We start from the raw sequence: 6000 nt of genomic DNA, 5'->3' as shown, positions 1-6000 counted from the left end.
TGATCGATGACTCTCTCTCATGGATGTTTCTAACTCTCTATCTCTCTCCCTTACTCTCTGTACAAAATCAATAAAATATAATTTAAAAAAATAAAAAACAAAACAAAACAAAACAAAAACTTAAGGTGAAACAAAACAAAACTTTCACTAACGGGGAAGAGGATCAGTGCTGGTGCAATCCCCATGAAGCTTTCAGAGTAGCAGCCGTGCTTCCTCCTTGTGGCCGAGTAGACAGAGCTGGACTCTGCAGTCACATACCGTGTTTCCCCGAAAATAAGACATCCTCCGAAAATAAGACCTAGCACGTGAAAAATAAGACATCCCCTGAAAATAAGATCTAGCGCATCTTTGGGAGCAAAAATTAATATAAGACACTGTCTTATTTTGGGGGAAACAGGGTAGTTCTGAATCAAAAGCCCCTCACTCGGGCTGTGTCCCAAACGAATCCTGTGCAACATTTGGGACATAATTATATGACAGAAGTACTGGTTGTTTACCTAAAATGCAATGTTACCTGGGGATCCTGACTTTTATTTGTTAAACCTGGCAGCCCTGTATACTCCCTCCACATGGACCACGCACAAGTGTGTTACTTCTCAGAACACCGGCTGTAGCTATTCTAACTCGTACTACCGTAGTATTATAGTTCCTTGAAAGCACCTAGTGTTTGTTCAGGGTTCTAGCCTATGCCATACAAACACAGCTGGTCCCCCTGAAGATGACACAAACCTGTTAAATCAGTGTTTTTCAACCTTTTTTGGGCAAAGGCACACTTGTTTCATGAAAAAAATCACGAGGCACACCACCATTAGAAAATGTTAAAAAATTTAACTCTGTGCCTACACTGACTATATATAAAGTAATTCTCTTGAATAGGAATCAAATAAACACAAAGAAAGTATTTTATAATTACTTTATTATGAAATATTAAGTTAAAAAATAGTGAAAAATTATAAAATTCTTGTCTTGTCTGCACCTACGGCACACCAGGCAACATCTCGCGGCACACTAGTGTGCCGCGGAACAGCGGTTGAAAAACGCTGTGTTAAATATACAACTAGTTATTGACTAGACTGTGGTCAGCACAACAAAGCATCGGATGTCATGAGGTGCAGACCTACCTGTGCCCTATAACTGGTGAGAGAAGTTTTCTTTGCAAGAAATGACACTTGAACTTGGATGCATGTGCCAAAGGTGTGTATTGTACTTGGGGTACATGAAACTCAAAATGTCCAAAACTGAACTCAGCACCTCTCATCTTTCCAAAAAAAACCTGTCTTTCTGTGTTAAGTCCTTAAACTTTGGTTATAAGGAACTCTCTTGGGCTGGCCCATGTCAGAAACCTGGGCGTCATTCTAAGCACACTCCCGACATCAATTCAATGATCCAGCTTTGCCAGTTTTATCTTCTCTGTCTGTATCTCCACTGCCCTCACCCTCTTTAATAGCTTCCTAACCAGTGGATATGTGCTAATTCTGTTCTCTTTAAACCTATATTTTCCACTTGAACTAGGAAAAGTTACTATACTTCCCTGTTTAAAACATTTCAGTGTCTTCCTTTTAACTTGTTAAACGGGATCTTCATAAATTGGTTCTGATGCACCTACACGTCTTGCCTCCACATTTATGTTCTGGTAACACTGAACTTGTTGCAGTTTCCTGCACAGGACATAAAGTTCCACATGTCTTGCTGTTATTCCATCTGTCACCTCTCCCTGGTATTCTCTGCCCTCCTTACTCAACTCCTATTGTTCTCCAAGGCTTCTCTACTGTCATCTCTCCCAGGAAGTCTCCCCAAGGCTGAGGCAAGTGCTATATGTGGACAGACCGTGCCGGACGCCTGGCGGCTGCACTGGTCCCGCTGGGGAAGCCTCGGAGTGTCTGATGCCCATTCCGAGAGAGCCTTGTTGATCTGCGTTGTCACGATGATAACACAGGATGCACCACCGAGGTTAAAGTTGATGGCACCAGCAGATGAGACAGTCATTGCACCAGCCCTCACGCAGCATTCAAGTGCACTCCACCTAAGCTGGTACTGTGTCCATCAGAGATAAGGATGGGCCAACCTGCTCTGAGCCACACTCCTGGGGAGTCTGAATTCAGAACACACAGCACTACAACCAGCAGAAAACGGTTTGGACAGAAGCCAAGAGATAGCAAGTCGGGGCAGGAAACAGACACTATAGAAGCCACGAGTAAACAAGCAGCCAGGAAATAAAGGTCAGTTCACTGTTAGCAGCAGGAACCACCGTAGCACAGAGAGTCACAGCCTCCTGCAGGTGGAGCTTACTCTACTACAAGCAGCGACAACCGCTCCTGAGAGAAGTGCCAGCTACTGCAACAAGCAGTGTACCCGAGTGAGCTGTCCACGCCTGTCTTGGTGTTCACTTTCTACTTGTATTATCACTTCTCTGTATGAGTGTCCAGTTTCAATAAAATAAAAATGTGTATAATTTTCCCTCCAATTCCAATTGTGAAAAACCATTAGCCAGTTCCCTAGACTCAGAAATCTAGAGTAATTTTCTACCTCTCTTGGCCTTAGATTAGAACCACTAATGACTAGGGTCTATTAAGGCGAGGGGTTGTTCCACAGCAGGATGTTAGAAGCAGGCTCAGGAGGAAAGTTCATATAGGGGAAAGTGATGCTCCATCTGACAGAGAAGAGAATGGAACTGAAGGCAACAGTAGTCAATTACCTCTTACTTACTGCCTTGGTTCCAAGTAGCTCTGGGATTCCAAGGAGGCTTGACTATTTTTGAATCATCGGCAGGGCTTCAATCTTTTCTCATTTCAGAGTAGAACTGGCCTGGGAATGGTGGAGATGTAGGAAGTAGGTCTCCAGTCTTGCCCTTTTCTGCATCCGGCTCCTAGGTGCTATGGGAACAGAGCAGGACTTAATGAAGGTCAAAGCGAAGTCCCCTTGCTACAGTCCTTTTTCCTTCTACTGCAGCCTCTTCTCACCCACTGTCAAGTAAATTATAGAGATGACAAGAGAGGAGATAAGGAAGTTGAAGCAAAGTAGGGAACAACTCTTGAAGCTCAGGCAAAGTTCTCTCCATCGTCTGCAGAGCTTGTCAACCCTGAGGTGCAGACCAGAGAAGTTTTCTTTGCAAGAAATGACACTTGAACTTGAATGCATGTGCCAAAGGTGTGTGACAAAAGCCACTTTTAAGAGCAGAGAAGGAGAAGGAGATTCAATGAATCTCTTATTCCTCTCCCAGACACTGTGAAGAACTTACAAGAATAAGACCATGTAGTCTATTTATCATGGGTCACCAAAAACCAGGTCAACCGCAGCTTCCTGCAGCTTCAATTGCAATTCAAGTCTCCAAACCAATGGATATCTCTGGACAGGAACCAAGGAAGTTGGGCTGAAAACCACAAGGTAGCAGGGAGCCATGGGTAGCACATGGTCTCCCAAGTCTAGGAAAGCAGCCACAAGTAGGTACTCCTGCAGGGTGGGTGGGGTAGCTGGATTGGGCACATGTACACCCTTATGCCCATCACCACCTATAAATTCATTTCTAGCTTCTGGAAGAAAACAAATTACTCTTCACTGAACTGATATGCTTACGTACTTTACATAGTTTGCAGTATGCTGTTGACATTGTGTTTGTTTTACCCAGACCCCTTCTCCATAGTCACCTACTATCCTTCTCCCTTCTTCCTGCTTAAAATATAAACTCAATGTCTGGAATTACAGCAGCTATTCTGTCACCATGAGGTGACAGATATACTATATAAATTAGGCTGAGAATCACGGACATTAACCCTTGACACTGCCAAGCCACTAAGCCAATAAAGCAAGTACATATAGCCAGTTTCCTTATATGACTCAAATAAAATCTTATTTGTGTAAGCACTATATGTGAGTTATGTTAACTTCAACCTTAAAGCTTTTCTAAAGGATACAGGAAACCCAGCTAGCTTTATTGAATTATTAAAGTGCTGTTGTGCACAATGACTTAAGCCAAAACTGAAATAACAAATGCACAGCTTGGTCAAACAATTTTTGCTGACATCTACTCATATATGCAATAGAATCTTCACTCTAAGATTTTAGGTATAGGAGAGCACAGGGAAAAACTTAGCTGGTATTGGGGAAAAGGTATTCATTTGTATATGAAGGAACAAGTGAATAGGCTTGGCTATAGAGGAGAATGGAGCTCCAACATCCATTCTGTCTCAGAAGATCAGTGTAAGCCAGTAATGATAAGACTATCTCCCTTGGAACTGGTTAACAAGGAAATGGGCAGACCTAAGCCAGTTTAGGTCAAGGATTTAAGTTCCTTGGAAAAGGAACTAGTTTCACTCTCTCCTGCTAGATATGAACAGGGAAGTACCTTTTTTTTTTACTTTTTTTTTTTTTAATAAATCTTTATTGTTCAGGAGGTCACTAGGCTGGGGCATGGCAAACAGCAATGGCTGCCGTCAGTCCTCTCTGCCTTTCAGCGTTTCCAAGTCCCCGTGTCCACACACTCCAGTGCAATAAACAATGATTGCTGCGCACACCTCTACAAAAAAGTCACCCTCGCTTTCGGACCAGATGGCCGACAGACCAGCTTCTCCCCGTAGGCATCTGGGTCCCCCGCGTGACCCCAGAAACTGGATTTCAAAGTGATCGGGAGCTTGTTTCCCTTGTTCTTGAAAAAAAGCCTTGCCCACTTGCCTGCCACCAGCCCGATTCATGTGCCTCCGTACCTAGGCTTTTCAGCTTTTCAGTGCTTGCGCTCCTTTCTCTTTCAGCCAGCCTTCCCGTGGTTTTGGGTGATAGACATTTTGTCTTTTAGTTGTAGTTTTGAAATTGTTGTGCAAAGCGGCAGTGGAAGTACTTTTTTTCTCTTCCAATTACTGCTGGTAGCCATATTATGACCCCGAGAAAAACAAGTCTTAGCAGGAAGCTGACTTTGTGGCAGCAGAGAGTATGTCCTTAATGGCATCTCTAAGCAGCTGAATCAGTTGGCTCTGGAGTCTACCCTACTGTTAAATTTCCTAGTATCCTATATAATAAAAGCCCAATATGCTAAGTGTCCAATCATCTAGTCAGCTGTTCAACCAATCAAAGTGTAATATGCTAATTATATGCTAAGGCCACACAACCATTCACTATCATCAGGAGGCAAACAGTTGCAGTCGCTATGATGTGCACTGACCACTAGGGAGCAGATGCTCCAGCTGGTAGGTTAGCTTGTTGCTGGAGTCCAGCCAATCAAGACTGAATGAGAGGAGCCAGACACACCCGGAGCCCTCACACAGTCCCTCCCCAGCTGGCCAACTTCTCACATCCCTCCCTGGCACCAATTATGCACCAGTGGGGTCCCTCAGCCTAGCCTGCACCCTCTCACAATCTAGGATCGCTTGGGGGATTTTGGAGAGCTGGTTTTAACCCAATCCTGCAGGCCAGGCTGAGGGATCCCACTGGTGCATAAATTTGTGCACTGGGCCTCCAGTCCTATCTAATAAAGAGGGGATATGTAAATTGACTGTCACGCCAGAACAAGATGGCTATAACAAAGCAGAGGCAGGGATTCTATAACACAAGATGGCTTCATCAACAGCAGAGGCTGAGTTCCCATAACAAGCCTTAATGAGCAATCAGCAGGGACCTGAGTCTGTGTGGTGCTGGGCTGGGGCAGGGGACCAGAGGCTGCACGCTCCCCCCAACCTGGTGGGGCTTGACAGGGGGCCTTAGGCCACACCTCCTGCCCCGGCACCAGGCCAAGAGACATCAGGCCATGCCCCCCACCCCAGCGCCAGGCTTGGAGACCTCAGGCTGCACCCCCCATCAGGCAGGGCTTGACAGAGGACCTCAGGCCACATCCCCCACCTGGCAGAGCTTGATGGGGGACCTCATGCCATGCCACCTGCCCAGCAGGGATTGACAGGGGGCCTGAGGCTACACCCCACTACCCGGTGCTGGGCCATGGGACCTGAGGCCATGCCCCCCACCTGCAGGGCTTGACGGGAGACTCAGGCCATACCCCTGCCCATGGAGCTTGAC

The sequence above is a fragment of the Pipistrellus hanaki genome, assembly GCF_964339955.1.
Source record: "Pipistrellus hanaki genome assembly, chromosome: 5".
Lineage (NCBI taxonomy): Eukaryota > Metazoa > Chordata > Mammalia > Chiroptera > Vespertilionidae > Pipistrellus > Pipistrellus hanaki.
The sequence above is the reverse complement of the archived record's forward strand: the minus strand, read 5'-3'. Positions refer to the sequence as shown.